Source organism: Stenella coeruleoalba (assembly GCF_951394435.1).
Source record: "Stenella coeruleoalba genome assembly, chromosome: 6".
Taxonomy (NCBI): domain Eukaryota; kingdom Metazoa; phylum Chordata; class Mammalia; order Artiodactyla; family Delphinidae; genus Stenella; species Stenella coeruleoalba.
The window spans coordinates 28,932,768-28,957,899 of record NC_137151.1 but is presented as its reverse complement, the minus strand read 5'-3'; the positions used below and the strand labels follow the sequence as shown (position 1 = coordinate 28,957,899).

At 43.8% G+C, this 25,132-nt stretch overlaps 1 long non-coding RNA gene across 2 annotated transcripts in view; it reads left to right on the top strand.

Annotated features, from left to right (window-relative positions):
• LOC307187746 overlaps positions 1-25,132 on the top strand; it is a 432,323-nt gene that overhangs the window by 271,446 nt on the left and 135,745 nt on the right. The gene's annotated exons all lie outside the window — the stretch shown is intronic.

The window sequence follows — 25,132 nt, the reverse complement described above, 5'->3', positions numbered from 1 at the left end:
TACCAGGGGAGGAAAACTGAGACATATTTGAACACGTCTCCCGATCACATGGTTGATCATACTCTAGGTTCCACATGCATGTTTTAGCTGAAGGAAGAATACCTTAAACCTGGGTAGTTGAAACCCGTGGAATGGGTACCATGCAATATGACTTCAAAGGGTCTTCATTTGCTCACCGAACCTCTCCAATCCTATCACTGCTGCGTTTATGCCCCTGTACACATGCTTGATTCTCTTTCGGAGACATAGCAATCCATAGGTTTTAAGATACTTACAAGTCAGGTACATTCTTAGGCGTTTAATATGCGGTGTTGAGTCCATTTCGTTGAGCAAGGAGTAGCTCTTGTCTATTCCATATTTGGCTTAAGGAACTTTATCTGTGCTCATTTCAGTCTCTGGTTTTATGCAGCACCCCAACTCACCTTTACCCTTAAGCAAGCATAAGTTGTTTTTCTAAATTTGAGACCCTGTTCTGTTCTGTAATTCAGTTCCTGTGTAGCCAAGTTTCCATTCCGTGTATTACTGATATCTTATGATGTTTCTTTTTCTGTGTGACTTATTTCAGTTAGAATCATCATACCTGAATCCACTCATTGTGCTGCTAAGGGCCTGATGACATAGATTTCATTGCTGAGTGATATTGCTTCGTAAGTGAATACCACAAATTCTTTATCCATTTTTCACTTTCTGCGATGTTGAACTTGTACTGTAAACGAGGTTCTTGTAAACAGAGCCGTTCCAAACTTTGGGGTGGCTGTGTCTTTTTGATTTTAATTTCCCTAAGCTATAGGACCATAAGTGGAAGTGCCCTAGGCTCTGTTGCTTTGTTTTTTAGATGTTTCAGGAAACACCATACACTTCTCCCGAGTGTCTGTTGGCAATTTACATCCCGCCCATCAGCATAACAAGGCTCCCAGTTCTCCATGGCCTGTCCTGCCTTTCTGGATTTTACACTTTTTTCAGATGGCCCTTTTGACCGGGGGGAAGTGAGACTTCATTGTAGTGCAGATTTCCTTTGCAAGCTTGCTTGGTTGGCCAAAAAGGGCGTATGCGTTTTTTCCTGAATATATTCAGGAAAAATCGCATACGCCCTTTTTGGCCAAGTGCATCATTGTGGACGTTCTGCCTCTTTTCCTATGCTTTCAATGCAATTCCAGTCTACCTCCTGAAATCGGTTTCCTGCAATTCTGCCCTGCTTTCAAGTCCTCTTGGCAGCCTTACTTCAGTCTATTTTTGGACGATAGCTGTCATTTATAACTCTGCAGGTTTGTGAATTACAGTGCCCCTGAGCTCCTTTCTTCAACTTGCTTTCTTGTGACCTGGCCGCAACACCGCAGGATGGCTTCAGGCCCTAATCTGGTTCCGGCCCGGCATGCTGAGCCTTTGGTTAATTCCTCTTCCTGGTGGGAAATGAGAGTTAAATTTGCCCGTCCAGACACCTCCAGCTAGCCTCTCATTGGTTCTCGCTATTCCTGTTCATCTTCCGCAGAAATTGCAAACTGGGCCAAACAGGAGGTTAAAGGGACTGACTCTCCAAGTAGGGAGAGTGTTAGTAAAGCGTCTGGAATGTTGTACCCGAGTACCAGGGGAGGAAAACTGAGACATATTTGAACACGTCTCCCGATCACATGGTTGATCATACTCTAGGTTCCACATGCATGTTTTAGCTGAAGGAAGAATACCTTAAACCTGGGTAGTTGAAACCCGTGGAATGGGTACCATGCAATATGACTTCAAAGGGTCTTCATTTGCTCACCAAACCTCTCCAATCCTATCACTGCTGCGTTTATGTCCCTGTACACATGCTTGATTCTCTTTCAGAGACATAGCAATCCATAGGTTTTAAGATACTTACAAGTCAGGTACATTCTTAGGCGTTTAATATGCGGTGTTGAGTCCATTTCGTTGAGCAAGGAGTAGCTCTTGTCTATTCCATATTTGGCTTAAGGAACTTTATCTGTGCTCATTTCAATCTCTGGTTTTATGCAGCACCCCAACTCACCTTTACCCTTAAGCAAGCATAAGTTGGTTTTCTAAATTTGAGACCCTGTTCTGTTCTGTAATTCAGTTCCTGTGTAGCCAAGTTTCCATTCCGTGTATTACTGATATCTTATGATGTTTCTTTTTCTGTGTGACTTATTTCAGTTAGAATCATCATACCTGAATCCACTCATTGTGCTGCTAAGGGCCTGATGACATAGATTTCATTGCTGAGTGATATTGCTTTGTAAGTGAATACCACAACTTCTTTATCCATTTTTCACTTTCTGCGATGTTGAACTTGTACTGTAAACGAGGTTCTTGTAAACAGAGCCGTTCCAAACTTTGGGGTGGCTGTGTCTTTTTGATTTTAATTTCCCTAAGCTATAGGACCATAAGTGGCAGTGCCCTAGGCTCTGTTGCTTTGTTTTTTAGATGTTTCAGGAAACACCATACACTTCTCCCGAGTGTCTGTTGGCAATTTACATCCCGCCCATCAGCATAACAAGGCTCCCAGTTCTCCATGGCCTGTCCTGCCTTTCTGGATTTTACACTTTTTTCAGATGGCCCTTTTGACCGGGGGGAAGTGAGACTTCATTGTAGTGCAGATTTCCTTTGCAAGCTTGCTTGGTTGGCCAAAAAGGGCGTATGCGTTTTTTCCTGAATATATTCAGGAAAAAACGCATACGCCCTTTTTGGCCAAGTGCATCATTGTGGACGTTCTGCCTCTTTTCCTATGCTTTCAATGCAATTCCAGTCTACCTCCTGAAATCGGTTTCCCGCAATTCTGCCCCGCTTTCAAGTCCTCTTGGCAGCCTTACTTCAGTCTATTTTTGGACGATAGCTGTCATTTATAACTCTGCAGGTTTGTGAATTACAGTGCCCCTGAGCTCCTTTCTTCAACTTGCTTTCTTGTGACCTGGCCGCAACACCGCAGGATGGCTTCAGGCCCTAATCTGGTTCCGGCACGGCACGCTGAGCCTTTGGTTATTTCCTCTTCCTGGTGGGAAATGAGAGTTAAATTTGCCCGTCCAGACACCTCCAGCTAGCCTCTCATTAGTTCTCGCTATTCCTGTTCATCTTCCGCAGAAATTGAAAACTGGGCCAAACAGGAGGTTAAAGGCGCTGACTCTCCAAGTGGGGAGAGTGTTAGTAAAGCGTCTGGAATGTTGCACCCGAGTACCAGGGGAGGAAAACTGAGACATATTTGAACACGTCTCCCGTTCACATGGTTGATCATTCTTGGGTTCCACATGCATGTTTTAGCTGAAGGAAGAATACCTTAAACCTGGAGAGTTAAGACCCGTGTAATGGGTACCATGCAATATGACTTCAAAGGGTCTTCATTTGCTCACCGAACCTCTCCAATCCTATCACTGCTGCGTTTATGCCCCTGTACACATGCTTGATTCTCTTTCGGAGACATAGCAATCCATAGGTTTTACGATACTTACAAGTCAGGTACATTCTTAGGCATTTAATATGCGGTGTTGAGTCCATTTCGTTGAGCAAGGAGTAGCTCTTGTCTATTCCATATTTGACTTAAGGAACTTTATCTGTGCTCATTTCAATCTCTGGTTTTATGCAGCACCCCAACTCACCTTTACCCTTAAGCAAGCATAAGTTGGTTTTCTAAATTTGAGACCCTGTTCTGTTCTGTAATTCAGTTCCTGTGTAGCCAAGTTTACATTCCGTGTATTACTGATATCTTATGATGTTTCTTTTTCTGTGTGACTTATTTCAGTTAGAATCATCATACCTGAATCCACTCATTGTGATGCTATGGGACTGATGACATAGATTTCATTGCTGAGTGATATTGCTTTGTAACTAAATACCACAACTTCTTTATGCATTTTTCACTTTCTGCAATGTTGAGCTTGTACTGTAAATGAGGTTCTTGTAAACAGAGGCGTCCCAAACTTTGGGGTGGCTGTGTCTTTTTGATTTTAATTTCCCTAAGCTATAGGACCATAAGTGGCAGTGCCCTAGGCTCTGTTGCTTTGTTTTTTAGATGTTTCAGGAAACACCATACACTTCTCCCGAGTGTCTGTTGGCAATTTACATCCCGCCCATCAGCATAACAAGGCTCCCAGTTCTCCATGGCCTGTCCTGCCTTTCTGGATTTTACACTTTTTTCAGATGGCCCTTTTGACCGGGGGGAAGTGAGACTTCATTGTAGTGCAGATTTCCTTTGCAAGCTTGCTTGGTTGGCCAAAAAGGGCGTATGCGTTTTTTCCTGAATATATTCAGGAAAAAACGCATACGCCCTTTTTGGCCAAGTACATCATTGTGGACGTTCTGCCTCTTTTCCTATGCTTTCAATGCAATTCCAATCTACCTCCTGAAATCGGTTTCCTGCAATTCTGCCCTGCTTTCAAGTCCTCTTGGCAGCCTTACTTCAGTCTATTTTTGGACGATAGCTGTCATTTATAACTCTGCAGGTTTGTGAATTACAGTGCCCCTGAGCTCCTTTCTTCAACTTGCTTTCTTGTGACCTGGCCGCAACACCGCAGGATGGCTTCAGGCCCTAATCTGGTTCCGGCACGGCACGCTGAGCCTTTGGTTATTTCCTCTTCCTGGTGGGAAATGAGAGTTAAATTTGCCCGTCCAGACACCTCCAGCTAGCCTCTCATTAGTTCTCGCTATTCCTGTTCATCTTCCGCAGAAATTGAAAACTGGGCCAAACAGGAGGTTAAAGGCGCTGACTCTCCAAGTGGGGAGAGTGTTAGTAAAGCGTCTGGAATGTTGCACCCGAGTACCAGGGGAGGAAAACTGAGACATATTTGAACACGTCTCCCGTTCACATGGTTGATCATTCTTGGGTTCCACATGCATGTTTTAGCTGAAGGAAGAATACCTTAAACCTGGAGAGTTAAGACCCGTGTAATGGGTACCATGCAATATGACTTCAAAGGGTCTTCATTTGCTCACCGAACCTCTCCAATCCTATCACTGCTGCGTTTATGCCCCTGTACACATGCTTGATTCTCTTTCGGAGACATAGCAATCCATAGGTTTTACGATACTTACAAGTCAGGTACATTCTTAGGCGTTTAATATGCGGTGTTGAGTCCATTTCGTTGAGCAAGGAGTAGCTCTTGTCTATTCCATATTTGACTTAAGGAACTTTATCTGTGCTCATTTCAATCTCTGGTTTTATGCAGCACCCCAACTCACCTTTACCCTTAAGCAAGCATAAGTTGGTTTTCTAAATTTGAGACCCTGTTCTGTTCTGTAATTCAGTTCCTGTGTAGCCAAGTTTACATTCCGTGTATTACTGATATCTTATGATGTTTCTTTTTCTGTGTGACTTATTTCAGTTAGAATCATCATACCTGAATCCACTCATTGTGATGCTATGGGACTGATGACATAGATTTCATTGCTGAGTGATATTGCTTTGTAACTAAATACCACAACTTCTTTATCCATTTTTCACTTTCTGCAATGTTGAGCTTGTACTGTAAATGAGGTTCTTGTAAACAGAGGCGTCCCAAACTTTGGGGTGGCTGTGTCTTTTTGATTTTAATTTCCCTAAGCTATAGGACCATAAGTGGCAGTGCCCTAGGCTCTGTTGCTTTGTTTTTTAGATGTTTCAGGAAACACCATACACTTCTCCCGAGTGTCTGTTGGCAATTTACATCCCGCCCATCAGCATAACAAGGCTCCCAGCTCTCCATGGCCTGTCCTGCCTTTCTGGATTTTACACTTTTTTCAGATGGCCCTTTTGACCGGGGGGAAGTGAGACTTCATTGTAGTGCAGATTTCCTTTGCAAGCTTGCTTGGTTGGCCAAAAAGGGCGTATGCGTTTTTTCCTGAATATATTCAGGAAAAAACGCATACGCCCTTTTTGGCCAAGTACATCATTGTGGACGTTCTGCCTCTTTTCCTATGCTTTCAATGCAATTCCAATCTACCTCCTGAAATCGGTTTCCTGCAATTCTGCCCTGCTTTCAAGTCCTCTTGGCAGCCTTACTTCAGTCTATTTTTGGACGATAGCTGTCATTTATAACTCTGCAGGTTTGTGAATTACAGTGCCCCTGAGCTCCTTTCTTCAACTTGCTTTCTTGTGACATGGCCGCAACACCGCAGGATGGCTTCAGGCCCTAATCTGGTTCCGGCACGGCACGATGAGCCTTTGGTTATTTCCTCTTCCTGGTGGGAAATGAGAGTTAAATTTGCCCGTCCAGACACCTCCAGCTAGTCTCTCATTGGTTCTCGCTATTCCTGTTCATCTTCCGCAGAAATTGCAAACTGGGCCAAACAGGAGGTTAAAGCACTGACTCTCCAAGTGGGGAGAGTGTTAGTAAAGCGTCTGGAATGTTGCACCCGAGTACCAGGGGAGGAAAACTGAGACATATTTGAACACGTCTCCCGTTCACATGGTTGATCATACTTGGGTTCCACATGCATGTTTTAGCTGAAGGAAGAATACCTTAAACCTGGAGAGTTGAGACCCGTGTAATGGGTACCATGCAATATGACTTCAAAGGGTCTTCATTTGCTCACCGAACCTCTCCAATCCTATCACTGCTGCATTTATGCCCCTGTACACATGCTTGATTCTCTTTTGGAGACATACAAATCCATAGGTTTTACGATACTTACTAGTCAGGTACATTCTTAGGCGTTTAATATGCGGTGTTGAGTCCATTTCGTTGAGCAAGGAGTAGCTCTTGTCTATTCCATATTAGAATTAAGGAACTTTATCTGTGTTCATTTCAATCTCTGGTTTTATGCAGCACCCCAACTCACCTTTACCCTTAAGCAAGCATAAGTTGGTTTTGTAAATTTGAGACCCTGTTCTGTTCTGTAATTCAGTTCCTGTGTAGCCAAGTTTACATTCCGTGTATTACTGATATCTTATGATGTTTCTTTTTCTGTGTGACTTACTTCAGTTAGAATCATCATACCTGAATCCACTCATTGTGCTGCTAAGGGCCTGATGACACAGATTTCATTGCTGAGTGATATTGCTTTGTAAGTAAATACCACAACTTCTTTATCCATTTTTCACTTTCTGCGATGTTGAACTTGTACTGTAAACGAGGTTCTTGTAAACAGAGCCGTTCCAAACTTTGGGGTGGCTGTGTCTTTTTGATTTTAATTTCCCTAAGCTATAGGACCATAAGTGGAAGTGCCCTAGGTTCTGTTGCTTTGTTTTTTAGATGTTTCAGGAAACACCATACACTTCTCCCGAGTGGTTGTTGGCAATTTACATCCCGCCCATCAGCATAACAAGGCTCCCAGTTCTCCATGGCCTGTCCTGCCTTTCTGGATTTTACACTTTTTTCAGATGGCCCTTTTGACCGGGGGGAAGTGAGACTTCATTGTAGTGCAGATTTCCTTTGCAAGCTTGCTTGGTTGGCCAAAAAGGGCGTATGCGTTTTTTCCTGAATATATTCAGGAAAAAACGCATACGCCCTTTTTGGCCAAGTGCATCATTGTGGACGTTCTGCCTCTTTTCCTATGCTTTCAATGCAATTCCAGTCTACCTCCTGAAATCGGTTTCCTGCAATTCTGCCCCGCTTTCAAGTCCTCTTGGCAGCCTTACTTCAGTCTATTTTTGGACGATAGCTGTCATTTATAACTCTGCAGGTTTGTGAATTACAGTGCCCCTGAGCTCCTTTCTTCAACTTGCTTTCTTGTGACATGGCCGCAACACCGCAGGATGGCTTCAGGCCCTAATCTGGTTCCGGCACGGCACGATGAGCCTTTGGTTATTTCCTCTTCCTGGTGGGAAATGAGAGTTAAATTTGCCCGTCCAGACACCTCCAGCTAGTCTCTCATTGGTTCTCGCTATTCCTGTTCATCTTCCGCAGAAATTGCAAACTGGGCCAAACAGGAGGTTAAAGCACTGACTCTCCAAGTGGGGAGAGTGTTAGTAAAGCGTCTGGAATGTTGCACCCGAGTACCAGGGGAGGAAAACTGAGACATATTTGAACACGTCTCCCGTTCACATGGTTGATCATACTTGGGTTCCACATGCATGTTTTAGCTGAAGGAAGAATACCTTAAACCTGGAGAGTTGAGACCCGTGTAATGGGTACCATGCAATATGACTTCAAAGGGTCTTCATTTGCTCACCGAACCTCTCCAATCCTATCACTGCTGCATTTATGCCCCTGTACACATGCTTGATTCTCTTTTGGAGACATACAAATCCATAGGTTTTACGATACTTACTAGTCAGGTACATTCTTAGGCGTTTAATATGCGGTGTTGAGTCCATTTCGTTGAGCAAGGAGTAGCTCTTGTCTATTCCATATTAGAATTAAGGAACTTTATCTGTGTTCATTTCAATCTCTGGTTTTATGCAGCACCCCAACTCACCTTTACCCTTAAGCAAGCATAAGTTGGTTTTGTAAATTTGAGACCCTGTTCTGTTCTGTAATTCAGTTCCTGTGTAGCCAAGTTTACATTCCGTGTATTACTGATATCTTATGATGTTTCTTTTTCTGTGTGACTTACTTCAGTTAGAATCATCATACCTGAATCCACTCATTGTGCTGCTAAGGGCCTGATGACACAGATTTCATTGCTGAGTGATATTGCTTTGTAAGTAAATACCACAACTTCTTTATCCATTTTTCACTTTCTGCGATGTTGAACTTGTACTGTAAACGAGGTTCTTGTAAACAGAGCCGTTCCAAACTTTGGGGTGGCTGTGTCTTTTTGATTTTAATTTCCCTAAGCTATAGGACCATAAGTGGAAGTGCCCTAGGTTCTGTTGCTTTGTTTTTTAGATGTTTCAGGAAACACCATACACTTCTCCCGAGTGGTTGTTGGCAATTTACATCCCGCCCATCAGCATAACAAGGCTCCCAGTTCTCCATGGCCTGTCCTGCCTTTCTGGATTTTACACTTTTTTCAGATGGCCCTTTTGACCGGGGGGAAGTGAGACTTCATTGTAGTGCAGATTTCCTTTGCAAGCTTGCTTGGTTGGCCAAAAAGGGCGTATGCGTTTTTTCCTGAATATATTCAGGAAAAAACGCATACGCCCTTTTTGGCCAAGTGCATCATTGTGGACGTTCTGCCTCTTTTCCTATGCTTTCAATGCAATTCCAGTCTACCTCCTGAAATCGGTTTCCTGCAATTCTGCCCCGCTTTCAAGTCCTCTTGGCAGCCTTACTTCAGTCTATTTTTGGACGATAGCTGTCATTTATAACTCTGCAGGTTTGTGAATTACAGTGCCCCTGAGCTCCTTTCTTCAACTCGCTTTCTTTTGAGCTGGCCGCAACACCGCAGGATGGCTTCAGGCCCTAATCTGGTTCCGGTACGGCACGCTGAGCCTTTGGTTATTTCCTCTTCCTGGTGGGAAATGAGAGTTAAATTTGCCCGTCCAGACACCTCCAGCTAGCCTCTCATTGGTTCTCGCTATTCCTGTTCATCTTCCGCAGAAATTGCAAACTGGACCAAACAGGAGGTTAAAGGCGCTGACTCTCCAAGTGGGGAGAGTGTTAGTAAAGCGTCTGGAATGTTGTACCCGACTACCAGGGTACGAAAACTGAGACATATTTGAACACGTCTCCCGATCACATGGTTGATCATACTCTAGGTTCCACATGCATGTTTTAGCTGAAGGAAGAATACCTTAAACCTGGGTAGTTGAAACCCGTGGAATGGGTACCATGCAATATGACTTCAAAGGGTCTTCATTTGCTCACCGAACCTCTCCAATCCTATCACTGCTGCGTTTATGCCCCTGTACACATGCTTGATTCTCTTTTGGAGACATAGCAATCCATAGGTTTTAAGACACTTACAAATCAGGTACATTCTTAGGCGTTTAATATGCGGTGTTGAGTCCATTTCGTTGAGCAAGGAGTAGCTCTTTTCTATTCCATATTTGGCTTAAGGAACTTTATCTGTGCTCATTTCAATCTCTGGTTTTATGCAGCACCCCAACTCACCTTTACCCTTAAGCAAGCATAAGTTGGTTTTGTAAATTTGAGACCCTGTTCTGTTCTGTAATTCAGTTCCTGTGTAGCCAAGTTTCCATTCCGTGTATTACTGATATCTTATGATGTTTCTTTTTCTGTGTGACTTATTTCAGTTAGAATCATCATACCTGAATCCACTCATTGTGCTGCTAAGGGCCTGATGACATAGATTTCATTGCTGAGTGATATTGCTTTGTAAGTGAATACCACAACTTCTTTATCCATTTTTCACTTTCTGCGATGTTGAACTTGTACTGTAAACGAGGTTCTTGTAAACAGAGCCGTTCCAAACTTTGGGGTGGCTGTGTCTTTTTGATTTTAATTTCCCTAAGCTATAGGACCATAGGTGGAAGTGCCCTAGGCTCTGTTGCTTTGTTTTTTAGATGTTTCAGGAAACACCATACACTTCTCCCGAGTGTCTGTTGGCAATTTACATCCCGCCCATCAGCATAACAAGGCTCCCAGTTCTCCATGGCCTGTCCTGCCTTTCTGGATTTTACACTTTTTTCAGATGGCCCTTTTGACCGGGGGGAAGTGAGACTTCATTGTAGTGCAGATTTCCTTTGCAAGCTTGCTTGGTTGGCCAAAAAGGGCGTATGCGTTTTTTCCTGAATATATTCAGGAAAAAACGCATACGCCCTTTTTGGCCAAGTGCATCATTGTGGACGTTCTGCCTCTTTTCCTATGCTTTCAATGCAATTCCAGTCTACCTCCTGAAATCGGTTTCCTGCAATTCTGCCCCGCTTTCAAGTCCTCTTGGCAGCCTTACTTCAGTCTATTTTTGGACGATAGCTGTCATTTATAACTCTGCAGGTTTGTGAATTACAGTGCCCCTGAGCTCCTTTCTTCAACTTGCTTTCTTGTGACCTGGCCGCAACACCGCAGGATGGCTTCAGGCCCTAATCTGGTTCCGGCACGGCACGCTGAGCCTTTGGTTATTTCCTCTTCCTGGTGGGAAATGAGAGTTAAATTTGCCCGTCCAGACACCTCCAACTAGTCTCTCATTGGTTCTCGCTATTCCTGTTCATCTTCCGCAGAAATTGCAAACTGGGCCAAACAGGAGGTTAAAGGCGCTGACTCTCCAAGTGGGGAGAGTGTTAGTAAAGCGTCTGGAATGTTGCACCCGAGTACCAGGGGAGGAAAACTGAGACATATTTGAACACGTCTCCCGTTCACATGGTTGATCATTCTTGGGTTCCACATGCATGTTTTACTGAAGGAAGAATACCTTAAACCTGGAGAGTTAAGACCCGTGTAATGGGTACCATGCAATATGACTTCAAAGGGTCTTCATTTGCTCACCGAACCTCTCCAATCCTATCACTGCTGCGTTTATGCCCCTGTACACATGCTTGATTCTCTTTCGGAGACATAGCAATCCATAGGTTTTAAGATACTTACAAGTCAGGTACATTCTTAGGCGTTTAATATGCGGTGTTGAGTCCATTTCGTTGAGCAAGGAGTAGCTCTTGTCTATTCCATATTTGGCTTAAGGAACTTTATCTGTGCTCATTTCAGTCTCTGGTTTTATGCAGCACCCCAACTCACCTTTACCCTTAAGCAAGCATAAGTTGTTTTTCTAAATTTGAGACCCTGTTCTGTTCTGTAATTCAGTTCCTGTGTAGCCAAGTTTCCATTCCGTGTATTACTGATATCTTATGATGTTTCTTTTTCTGTGTGACTTATTTCAGTTAGAATCATCATACCTGAATCCACTCATTGTGCTGCTAAGGGCCTGATGACATAGATTTCATTGCTGAGTGATATTGCTTTGTAAGTGAATACCACAACTTCTTTATCCATTTTTCACTTTCTGCGATGTTGAACTTGTACTGTAAACGAGGTTCTTGTAAACAGAGCTGTTCCAAACTTTGGGGTGGCTGTGTCTTTTTGATTTTAATTTCCCTAAGCTATAGGACCATAAGTGGCAGTGCCCTAGGCTCTGTTGCTTTGTTTTTTAGATGTTTCAGGAAACACCATACACTTCTCCCAAGTGTCTGTTGGCAATTTACATCCCGCCCATCAGCATAACAAGGCTCCCAGTTCTCCATGGCCTGTCCTGCCTTTCTGGATTTTACATTTTTTTCAGATGGCCCTTTTGACCGGGGGGAAGTGAGACTTCATTGTAGTGCAGATTTCCTTTGCAAGCTTGCTTGGTTGGCCAAAAAGGGCGTATGCGTTTTTTCCTGAATATATTCAGGAAAAAACGCATACGCCCTTTTTGGCCAAGTGCATCATTGTGGACGTTCTGCCTCTTTTCCTATGCTTTCAATGCAATTCCAGTCTACCTCCTGAAATCGGTTTCCTGCAATTCTGCCCCGCTTTCAAGTCCTCTTGGCAGCCTTACTTCAGTCTATTTTTGGACGATAGCTGTCATTTATAACTCTGCAGGTTTGTGAATTACAGTGCCCCTGAGCTCCTTTCTTCAACTCGCTTTCTTTTGAGCTGGCCGCAACACCGCAGGATGGCTTCAGGCCCTAATCTGGTTCCGGTACGGCACGCTGAGCCTTTGGTTATTTCCTCTTCCTGGTGGGAAATGAGAGTTAAATTTGCCCGTCCAGAAACCTCCAGCTAGCCTCTCATTGGTTCTCGCTATTCCTGTTCATCTTCCGCAGAAATTGCAAACTGGGCCAAACAGGAGGTTAAAGCACTGACTCTCCAAGTGGGGAGAGTGTTAGTAAAGCGTCTGGAATGTTGCACCTGAGTACCAGGGGAGGAAAACTGAGACATATTTGAACACGTCTCCCGATCACATGGTTGATCATACTCTAGGTTCCACATGCATGTTTTAGCTGAAGGAAGAATACCTTAAACCTGGGTAGTTGAAACCCGTGGAATGGGTACCATGCAATATGACTTCAAAGGGTCTTCATTTGCTCACCGAACCTCTCCAATCCTATCACTGCTGCGTTTATGCCCCTGTACACATGCTTGATTCTCTTTCGGAGACATAGCAATCCATAGGTTTTAAGATACTTACAAGTCAGGTACATTCTTAGGCGTTTAATATGCGGTTTTGAGTCCATTTCGTTGAGCAAGGAGTAGCTCTTGTCTATTCCATATTTGGCTTAAGGAACTTTATCTGTGCTCATTTCAATCTCTGGTTTTATGCAGCACCCCAACTCACCTTTACCCTTAAGCAAGCATAAGTTGGTTTTGTAAATTTGAGACACTGTTCTGTTCTGTAATTCAGTTCCTGTGTAGCCAAGTTTCCATTCCGTGTATTACTGATATCTTATGATGTTTCTTTTTCTGTGTGACTTATTTCAGTTAGAATCATCATACCTGAATCCACTCATTGTGCTGCTAAGGGCCTGATGACATAGATTTCATTGCTGAGTGATATTGCTTTGTAAGTGAATACCACAACTTCTTTATCCATTTTTCACTTTCTGCGATGTTGAACTTGTACTGTAAACGAGGTTCTTGTAAACAGAGCCGTTCCAAACTTTGGGGTGGCTGTGTCTTTTTGATTTTAATTTCCCTAAGCTATAGGACCATAAGTGGCAGTGCCCTAGGCTCTGTTGCTTTGTTTTTTAGATGTTTCAAGAAACACCATACACTTCTCCCGAGGGGTTGTTGGCAATTTACATCCCGCCCATCAGCATAACAAGGCTCCCAGTTCTCCATGGCCTGTCCTGCCTTTCTGGATTTTACACTTTTTTCAGATGGCCCTTTTGACCAGGGGGAAGTGAGACTTCATTGTAGTGCAGATTTCCTTTGCAAGCTTGCTTGGTTGGCCAAAAAGGGCGTATGCGTTTTTTCCTGAATATATTCAGGAAAAAACGCATACGCCCTTTTTGGCCAAGTGCATCATTGTGGACGTTCTGCCTCTTTTCCTATGCTTTCAATGCAATTCCAGTCTACCTCCTGAATTCGGTTTCCTGCAATTCTGCCCCGCTTCCAAGTCCTCTTGGCAGCCTTACTTCAGTCTATTTTTGGACGATAGCTGTCATTTATAACTCTGCAGGTTTGTGAATTACACTGCCCCTGAGCTCCTTTCTTCAACTCGCTTTCTTGTGACCTGGCCGCAACACCGCAGGATGGCTTCAGGCCCTAATCTGGTTCCGGCCCGGCATGCTGAGCCTTTGGTTAATTCCTCTTCCTGGTGGGAAATGAGAGTTAAATTTGCCCGTCCAGACACCTCCAGCTAGTCTCGCATTGGTTCTTGCTATTCCTGTTCATCTTCCGCAGAAATTGCAAACTGGGCTAAACAGGAGGTTAAAGGCGCTGACTCTCCAAGTGGGGAGAGTGTTAGTAAAGCGTCTGGAATGTTGCACCCGAGTACCAGGGGAGGAAAACTGAGACATATTTGAACACGTCTCCCGTTCACATGGTTGATCATACTTGGGTTCCACATGCATGTTTTAGCTGAAGGAAGAATACCTTAAACCTGGAGAGTTAAGACCCGTGTAATGGGTGCCATGCAATATGACTTCAAAGGGTCTTCATTTGCTCACCGAACCTCTCCAATCCTATCACTTCTGCATTTATGCCCCTGTACACATGCTTGATTCTCTTTCGGAGACATAGCAATCCATAGGTTTTAAGATACTTACTAGTCAGGTACATTCTTAGGCGTTTAATATGCGGTGTTGAGTCCATTTCGTTGAGCAAGGAGTAGCTCTTGTCTATTCCATATTTGACTTAGGGATCTTTATCTGTGCTCATTTCAATCTCTGGTTTTATGCAGCACCCCAACTCACCTTTACCCTTAAGCAAGCATAAGTTGGTTTTCTAAATTTGAGACCCTGTTCTGTTCTGTAATTCAGTTCCTGTGTAGCCAAGTTTACATTCCGTGTATTAGTGATATCTTATGATGTTTCTTTTTCTGTGTGACTTATTTCAGTTAGAATCATCGTACCTGAATCCACTCATTATGCTGCTACGGGCCTGATGACATAGATTTCATTCCTGAGTGATACTGCATTGTACGTAAGTACCACATGTTCTTTATCCATTTTCACTTTCTGCGATGTTGAACTTGTACTGTAAACGAGGTTCTTGTAAACAGAGCCATTCCAAACTTTGGGGTGGCTGTGTCTTTTTGATTTTAATTTCCCTAAGCTATAGGACCATAAGTGGAAGTGCCCTAGGCTCTGTTGCTTTGTTTTTTAGATGTTTCAGGAAACACCATACACTTCTCCCGAGTGGTTGTTGGCAATTTACATCCCGCCCATCAGCATAACAAGGCTCCCAGTTCTCCATGGCCTGTCCTGCCTTTCTGGATTTTACACTTTTTTCAAATGGCCCTTTTGACCGGGGGGAAGTGAGACTTCATTGTAGTGCAGATTTCCTTTGCAAGCTTGCTTGGTTGGCCAAAAAGGGCGTATGCGTTTTTTCCTGAATATATTCAGGAAAAAACGCATACGCCCTTTTTGGCCAAGTGCATCATTGTGGACGTTCTGCCTCTTTTCCTATGCTTTCAATGCAATTCCAGTCTACCTCCTGAAATCGGTTTCCTGCAATTCTGCCCCGCTTTCAAGTCCTCTTGGCAGCCTTACTTCAGTGTATTTTTGGACGATAGCTGTCATTTATAACTCTGCAGGTTTGTGAATTACAGTGCCCCTGAGCTCCTTTCTTCAACTCGCTTTCTTTTGAGCTGGCCGCAACACCGCAGATGGTTTCAGGCCCTAATATGGTTCCGGTACGGCACGCTGAGCCTTTGGTTATTTCCTCTTCCTGGTGGGAAATGAGAGTTAAATTTGCCCGTCCAGACTCCTCCAGCTAGCCTCTCATTGGTTCTCGCTATTCCTGTTCATCTTCCGCAGAAATTGCAAACCGGGCCAAACAGGAGGTTAAAGGCGCTGACTCTCCAAGTGGGGAGAGTGTTAGTAAAGCGTCTGGAATGTTGCACCCGAGTACCAGGGGAGGAAAACTGAGACATATTTGAACACGTCTCCCGTTCACATGGTTGATCATACTTGGGTTCCACATGCATGTTTTAGCTGAAGGAAGAATACCTTAAACCTGGAGAGTTAAGACCCATGTAATGGGTACCATGCAATATGACTTCAAAGGGTCTTCATTTGCTCACCGAACCTCTACAATCCTATCACTGCTGCGTTTATGCCCCTGTACACATGCTTGATTCTCTTTCGGAGACATAGCAATCCATAGGTTTTAAGATACTTACTAGTCAGGTACATTCTTAGGCGTTTAATATGCGGTGTTGAGTCCATTTCGTTGAGCAAGGAGTAGCTCTTGTCTATTCCATATTTGACTTAAGGAACTTTATCTGTGCTCATTTCAATCTCTGGTTTTATGCAGCACCCCAACTCACCTTTACCCTTAAGCAAGCATAAGTTGGTTTTCTAAATTTGAGACCCTGTTCTGTTCTGTAATTCAGTTCCTGTGTAGCCAAGTTTACATTCCGTGTATTACTGATAACTTATGATGTTTCTTTTTCTGTGTGACTTACTTCAGTTAGAATCATCATACCTGAATCCACTCATTGTGCTGCTAAGGGCCTGATGACACAGATTTCATTGCTGAGTGATATTGCTTTGTAAGTAAATACCACAACTTCTTTATCCATTTTTCACTTTCTGCGATGTTGAACTTGTACTGTAAACGAGGTTCTTGTAAACAGAGGCGTCCCAAACTTTGGGGTGGCTGTGTCTTTTTGATTTTAATTTCCCTAAGCTATAGGACCATAAGTGGAAGTGCCCTAGGCTCTGTTGCTTTGTTTTTTAGATGTTTCAGGAAGCACCATACACTTCTCCCGAGTGTCTGTTGGCAATTTACATCCCGCCCATCAGCATAACAAGGCTCCCAGTTCTCCATGGCCTGTCCTGCCTTTCTGGATTTTACACTTTTTTCAGATGGCCCTTTTGACCGGGGGGAAGTGAGACTTCATTGTAGTGCAGATTTCCTTTGCAAGCTTGCTTGGTTGGCCAAAAAGGGCGTATGCGTTTTTTCCTGAATATATTCAGGAAAAAACGCATACGCCCTTTTTGGCCAAGTGCATCATTGTGGACGTTCTGCCTCTTTTCCTATGCTTTCAATGCAATTCCAGTCTACCTCCTGAAATCGGTTTCCTGCAATTCTGCCCCGCTTTCAAGTCCTCTTGGCAGCCTTACTTCAGTCTATTTTTGGACGATAGCTGTCATTTATAACTCTGCAGGTTTGTGAATTACAGTGCCCCTGAGCTCCTTTCTTCAACTTGCTTTCTTGTGACCTGGCCGCAACACCGCAGGATGGCTTCAGGCCCTAATCTGGTTCCGGCACGGCACACTGAGCCTTTGGTTATTTCCTCTTCCTGGTGGGAAATGAGAGTTAAATTTGCCCGTCCAGACACCTCCAGCTAGTCTCTCATTGGTTCTCGCTATTCCTGTTCATCTTCCGCAGAAATTGCAAACTGTGCCAAACAGGAGGTTAAAGGCGCTGACTCTCCAAGTGGGGAGAGTGTTAGTAAAGCGTCTGGAATGTTGCACCCGAGTACCAGGGGAGGAAAACTGAGACATATTTGAACACGTCTCCTGTTCACATGGTTGATCATACTTGGGTTCCACATGCATGTTTTAGCTGAAGGAAGAATACCTAAAACCTGGGTAGTTGAAACCCGTGGAATGGGTACCATGCAATATGACTTCAAAGGGTCTTCATTTGCTCACCGAACCTCTCCAATCCTATCACTGCTGCGTTTATGCCCCTGTACACATGCTTGATTCTCTTTCGGAGACATAGCAATCTATAGGTTTTAAGATACTTACTAGTCTGGTACATTCTTAGGCGTTTAATATGCGGTGTTGAGTCCATTTCGTTCAGCAAGGTGTAGCTCTTGTCTATTCCATATTTGGCCTCAGGAACTTTATCTGTGCTCATTTCAATCTCTGGTTTTATGCAGCACCCCAACTCACCTTTCCCCTTAAGCAAGCATAAGTTGGTTTTCTAAATTTGAGACCCTGTTCTGTTCTGTAATTCAGTTCCTGTGTAGCCAAGTTTACATTCCGTGTATTACTGATATCTTATGATGTTTCTTTTTCTGTGTGACTTATTTCAGTTAGAATCATCATACCTGAATCCACTCATTGTGCTGCTAAGGGCCTGATGACACAGATTTCATTGCTGAGTGATATTGCTTTGTAAGTAAATACCACAACTTCTTTATCCATTTTTCACTTTCTGCGACGTTGAACTTGTACTGTAAACGAGGTTCTTGTAAACAGAGCCGTTCCAAACTTTGGGGTGGCTGTGTCTTTTTGATTTTAATTTCCCTAAGCTATAGGACCATAAGTGGAAGTGCCCTAGGTTCTGTTGCTTTGTTTTTTACATGTTTCAGGAAACACCATACACTTGTCCCGAGTGGTTGTTGGCAATTTACATCCCGCCCATCAGCATAACAAGGCTCCCAGTTCTCCATGGCCTGTCCTGCCTTTCTGGATTTTACACTTTTTTCAGATGGCCCTTTTGACCGGGGGGAAGTGAGACATCATTGTAGTGCAGATTTCCTTTGCAAGCTTGCTTGGTTGGCCAAAAAGGGCGTATGCGTTTTTTCCTGAATATATTCAGGAAAAAACGCATACGCCCTTTTTGGCCAAGTGCATCATTGTGGACGTTCTGCCTCTTTTCCTATGCTTTCAATGCAATTCCAGTCTACCTCCTGAAATCGGTTTCCTGCAATTCTGCCCCGCTTTCAAGTCCTCTTGGCAGCCTTACTTCAGTCTATTTTTGGACGATAGCTGTCATTTATAACTCTGCAGGTTTGTGAATTACAGTGCCCCTGAGCTCCTTTCTTCAACTCGCTTTCTTTTCAGCTGGCCGCAACACCGCAGGATGGCTTCAGGCCCTAATCTGGTTCCGGTACGGCACGCTGAGCCTTTGGTTATTTCCTCTTCCTGTTGGGAAATGAGAGTTAAATTTGCCCGTCCAGACACCTCCAACTAGCCTCTCATTGGTTCTCGCTATTCCTGTTCATCTTCCGCAGAAATTGCAAACTGTGCCAAACAGGAGGTTAAAGGCGCTGACTCTCCAAGTGGTGAGAGTGTTAGTAAAGCGTCTGGAATGTTGCACCCGAGTACCCGGGGAGGAAAACTGAGACATATTTGAACACGTCTCCCGATCACATGGTTGATCATACTCTGGGTTCCACATGCATGTTTTAGCTGAAGGAAGAATACCTAAAATCTGGGTAGTTGAAACCCGTGGAATGGGTATCATGCAATATGACTTCAAAGGGTCTTCATTTGCTCACCGAACCTCTCCAATCCTATCACTGCTGCGTTTATGCCCCTGTACACATGCTTGATTCTCTTTCGGAGACATAGCAATCCATAGGTTTTAAGATACTTACTAGTCAGGTACATTCTTAGGAGTTTAATATGCGGTGTTGAGTCCATTTCGTTGAGCAAGGAGTAGCTCTTGTCTCTTCCATATTTGGCTTAAGGAACTTTATCTGTGCTCATTTCAATCTCTGGTTTTATGCAGCAACCCAACTCACCTTTCCCCTTAAGCAAGCATAAGTTGGTTTTCTAAATTTGAGAACCTGTTCTGTTTTGGAATTCAGTTCCTGTGTAGCCAAGTTTACATTCCGTGTATTAGTGATATCTTATGATGTTTCTTTTTCTGTGTGACTTATTTCAGTTAGAATCATCGTACCTGAATCTACTCATTATGCTGCTACGGGCCTGATGACATAGATTTCATTGCTGAGTGATACTGCATTGTACGTAAGTACCACAAGTTCTTTATCCATTTTTCACTTTCTGCGATGTTGAACTTGTACTGTAAACGAGGTTCTTGTAAACAGAGGCGTCCCAAACTTTGGGGTGGCTGTGTCTTTTTGATTTTAATTTCCCTAAGCTATAGGACCATAAGTGGCAGTGCCCTAGGCTCTGTTGCTTTGTTTTTTAGATGTTTCAAGAAACACCATACACTTCTCCCGAGGGGTTGTTGGCAATTTACATCCCGCCCATCAGCATAACAAGGCTCCCAGTTCTCCATGGCCTGTCCTGCCTTTCTGGATTTTACACTTTTTTCAGATGGCCCTTTTGACCGGGGGGAAGTGAGACTTCATTGTAGTGCAGATTTCCTTTGCAAGCTTGCTTGGTTGGCCAAAAAGGGCGTATGCGTTTTTTCCTGAATATATTCAGAAAAAAACGCATACGCCCTTTTTGGCCAAGTGCATCATTGTGGACGTTTTGCCTCTTTTCCTATGCTTTCAATGCAAATCCAGTCTACCTCCTGAAATCGGTTTCCTGCAATTCTGCCCCGCTTCCAAGTCCTCTTGGCAGCCTTACTTCAGTCTATTTTTGGACGATAGCTGTCATTTATAACTCTGCAGGTTTGTGAATTACACTGCCCCTGAGCTCCTTTCTTCAACTCGCTTTCTTGTGACCTGGCCGCAACACCGCAGGATGGCTTCAGGCCCTAATCTGGTTCCGGCCCGGCATGCTGAGCCTTTGGTTAATTCCTCTTCCTGGTGGGAAATGAGAGTTAAATTTGCCCGTCCAGACACCTCCAGCTAGTCTCGCATTGGTTCTTGCTATTCCTGTTCATCTTCCGCAGAAATTGCAAACTGGGCCAAACAGGAGGTTAAAGGCGCTGACTCTCCAAGTGGGGAGAGTGTTAGTAAAGCGTCTGGAATGTTGCACCCGAGTACCAGGGGAGGAAAACTGAGACATATTTGAACACGTCTCCCGTTCACATGGTTGATCATACTTGGGTTCCACATGCATGTTTTAGCTGAAGGAAGAATACCTTAAACCTGGAGAGTTAAGACCCGTGTAATGGGTGCCATGCAATATGACTTCAAAGGGTCTTCATTTGCTCACCGAACCTCTCCAATCCTATCACTTCTGCATTTATGCCCCTGTACACATGCTTGATTCTCTTTCGGAGACATAGCAATCCATAGGTTTTAAGATACTTACTAGTCAGGTACATTCTTAGGCGTTTAATATGCGGTGTTGAGTCCATTTCGTTGAGCAAGGAGTAGCTCTTGTCTATTCCATATTTGACTTAGGGATCTTTATCTGTGCTCATTTCAATCTCTGGTTTTATGCAGCACCCCAACTCACCTTTACCCTTAAGCAAGCATAAGTTGGTTTTCTAAATTTGAGACCCTGTTCTGTTCTGTAATTCAGTTCCTGTGTAGCCAAGTTTACATTCCGTGTATTAGTGATATCTTATGATGTTTCTTTTTCTGTGTGACTTATTTCAGTTAGAATCATCGTACCTGAATCCACTCATTATGCTGCTACGGGCCTGATGACATAGATTTCATTCCTGAGTGATACTGCATTGTACGTAAGTACCACATGTTCTTTATCCATTTTTCACTTTCTGCGATGTTGAACTTGTACTGTAAACGAGGTTCTTGTAAACAGAGCCGTTCCAAACTTTGGGGTGGCTGTGTCTTTTTGATTTTAATTTCCCTAAGCTATAGGACCATAAGTGGAAGTGCCCTAGGTTCTGTTGCTTTGTTTTTTAGATGTTTCAGGAAACACCATACACTTCTCCCCAGTGGTTGTTGGCAATTTACATCCCGCCCATCAACATAACAAGGCTCCCAGTTCTCCATGGCCTGTCCTGCCTTTCTGGATTTTACACTTTTTTCAGATGGCCCTTTTGACCGGGGGGAAGTGAGACTTCATTGTAGTGCAGATTTCCTTTGCAAGCTTGCTTGGTTGGCCAAAAAGGGCGTATGCGTTTTTTCCTGAATATATTCAGGAAAAAACGCATACGCCCTTTTTGGCCAAGTGCATCATTGTGGACGTTCTGCCTCTTTTCCTATGCTTTCAATGCAATTCCAGTCTACCTCCTGAAATCGGTTTCCTGCAATTCTGCCCCGCTTTCAAGTCCTCTTGGCAGCCTTACTTCAGTCTATTTTTGGATGATAGCTGTCATTTATAACACTGCAGGTTTGTGAATTACAGTGCCCCTGAGCTCCTTTCTTCAACTCGCTTTCTTGTGACCTGGCCGCAACACCGCAGGATGGCTTCAGGCCCTAATCTGGTTCCGGCCCGGCATGCTGAGCCTTTGGATAATTCCTCTTCCTGGTGGGAAATGAGAGTTAAATTTGCCCGTCCAGACACCTCCAGCTAGCCTCTCATTGGTTCTCGCTATTCCTGTTCATCTTCCGCAGAAATTGCAAACTGGGCCAAACAGGAGGTTAAAGGCGCTGACTCTCCACGTGGGGAGAGTGTTAGTAAAGCGTCTGGAATGTTGCACCCGAGTACCAGGGGAGGAAAACTGAGACATATTTGAACACGTCTCCCGTTCACATGGTTGATCATACTTGGGTTCCACATGCATGTTTTAGCTGAAGGAAGAATACCTTAAACCTGGAGAGTTAAGACCCGTGTAATGGGTACCATGCAATATGACTTCAAAGGTTCTTCATTTGCTCACCGAACCTCTCCAATCCTATCACTACTGCGTTTATGCCCCTGAACACATGCTTGATTCTCTTTTGGAGACATAGCAATCCATAGGTTTTACGATAATTACTAGTCAGGTGCATTCTTAGGCGTTTAATATGCGGTGTTGAGTCCATTTCGTTGAGCAAGGAGTAGCTCTTGTCTATTCCATATTTGACTTAAAGAACTTTATCTGTGCTCATTTCAATCTCTGGTTTTATGCAGCACCCCAACTCACCTTTACCCTTAAGCAAGCATAAGTTGGTTTTCTAAATTTGAGACCCTGTTCTGTTCTGTAATTCAGTTCCTGTGTAGCCAAGTTTACATTCCGTGTATTACTGATATCTTATGATGTTTCTTTTTCTGTGTGACTTATTTCAGTTAGAATCATCATACCTGAATCCACTCATTGTGATGCTAAGGGCCTGATGACATAGATTTCATTGCTGAGTGATATTGCTTTGTAAGTAAATACCACAACTTCTTTATCCATTTTTCACTTTCTGCGATGTTGAACTTGTACTGTAAACGAGGTTCTTGTAAACAGAGGCGTCCCAAACTTTGGGGTGGCTGTGTCTTTTTGATTTTAATTTCCCTAAGCTATAGGACCATAAGTGGCAGTGCCCTAGGCTCTGTTGCTTTGTTTTTTAGATGTTTCAGGAAACACCATACACTTCTCCCGAGTGTCTGGTGGCAATTTACATCCCGCCCATCAGCATAACAAGGCTCCCAGTTCTCCATGGCCTGTCCTGCCTTTCTGGATTTTACACTTTTTTCAGATGGCCCTTTTGACCGGGGGGAACTGAGACTTCATTGTAGTGCAGATTTCCTTTGCAAGCTTGCTTGGTTGGCCAAAAAGGGCGTATGCGTTTTTTCCTGAATATATTCAGGAAAAAACGCATACGCCCTTTTTGGCCAAGTGCATCATTGTGGACGTTCTGCCTCTTTTCCTATGCTTTCAATGCAATTCCAGTCTACCTCCTGAAATCGGTTTCCTGCAATTCTGCCCCGCTTTCAAGTCCTCTTGGCAGCCTTACTTCAGTCTATTTTTGGACGATAGCTGTCATTTATAACTCTGCAGGTTTGTGAATTACAGTGCCCCTGAGCTCCTTTCTTCAACTTGCTTTCTTGTGACCTGGCCGCAACACCGCAGGATGGCTTCAGGCCCTAATCTGGTTCCGGCACGGCACGCTGAGCCTTTGGTTATTTCCTCTTCCTGGTGGGAAATGAGAGTTAAATTTGCCCGTCCAGACACCTCCAGCTAGTCTCTCATTGGTTCTCGCTATTCCTGTTCATCTTCCGCAGAAATTGCAAACTGGGCCAAACAGGAGGTTAAAGGCGCTGACTCTCCAAGTGGGGAGAGTGTTAGTAAAGCGTCTGGAATGTTGCACCCGAGTACCAGGGGAGGAAAACTGAGACATATTTGAACACGTCTACCGTTCACATGGTTGATCATACTTGGGTTCCACATGCATGTTTTAGCTGAAGGAAGAATACCTTAAACCTGGAGAGTTAAGACCCATGAAATGGGAACCATGCAATACGACTTCAAAGGGTCTTCATTTGCTCACCGAACCTCTCCAATCCTATCACTGCTGCGTTTATGCCCCTGTACACATGCTTGATTCTCTTTCGGAGACATAGCAATCCATAGGTTTTAAGATACTTACTAGTCAGGTACATTCTTAGGCGTTTAATATGCGGTGTTGAGTCCATTTCGTTGAGCAAGGAGTAGCTCTTGTCTATTCCATATTTGACTTAAGGAACTTTATCTGTGCTCATTTCAATCTCTGGTTTTATGCAGCACCCCAACTCACCTTTACCCTTAAGCAAGCATAAGTTGGTTTTCTAAATTTGAGACCCTGTTCTGTTCTGTAATTCAGTTCCTGTGTAGCCAAGTTTACATTCCGTGTATTACTGATATCTTATGATGTTTCTTTTTCTGTGTGACTTACTTCAGTTAGAATCATCATACCTGAATCCACTCATTGTGCTGCTAAGGGCCTGATGACACAGATTTCATTGCTGAGTGATATTGCTTTGTAAGTAAATACCACAACTTCTTTATCCATTTTTCACTTTCTGCGATGTTGAACTTGTACTGTAAACGAGGTTCTTGTAAACAGAGCCGTTCCAAACTTTGGGGTGGCTGTGTCTTTTTGATTTTAATTTCCCTAAGCTATAGGACCATAAGTGGAAGTGCCCTAGGTTCTGTTGCTTTGTTTTTTAGATGTTTCAGGAAACACCATACACTTCTCCCGAGTGGTTGTTGGCAATTTACATCCCGCCCATCAGCATAACAAGGCTCCCAGTTCTCCATGGCCTGTCCTGCCTTTCTGGATTTTACACTTTTTTCAGATGGCCCTTTTGACCGGGGGGAAGTGAGACTTCATTGTAGTGCAGATTTCCTTTGCAAGCTTGCTTGGTTGGCCAAAAAGGGCGTATGCGTTTTTTCCTGAATATATTCAGGAAAAAACGCATACGCCCTTTTTGGCCAAGTGCATCATTGTGGACGTTCTGCCTCTTTTCCTATGCTTTCAATGCAATTCCAGTCTACCTCCTGAAATCGGTTTCCTGCAATTCTGCCCCGCTTTCAAGTCCTCTTGGCAGCCTTACTTCAGTCTATTTTTGGACGATAGCTGTCATTTATAACTCTGCAGGTTTGTGAATTACAGTGCCCCTGAGCTCCTTTCTTCAACTCGCTTTCTTGTGACCTGGCCGCAACACCGCAGGATGGCTTCAGGCCCTAATCTGGTTCCGGCACGGCACGCTGAGCCTTTGGTTATTTCCTCTTCCTGGTAGGAAATGAGAGTTAAATTTGCCCGTCCAGACACCTCCAGATAG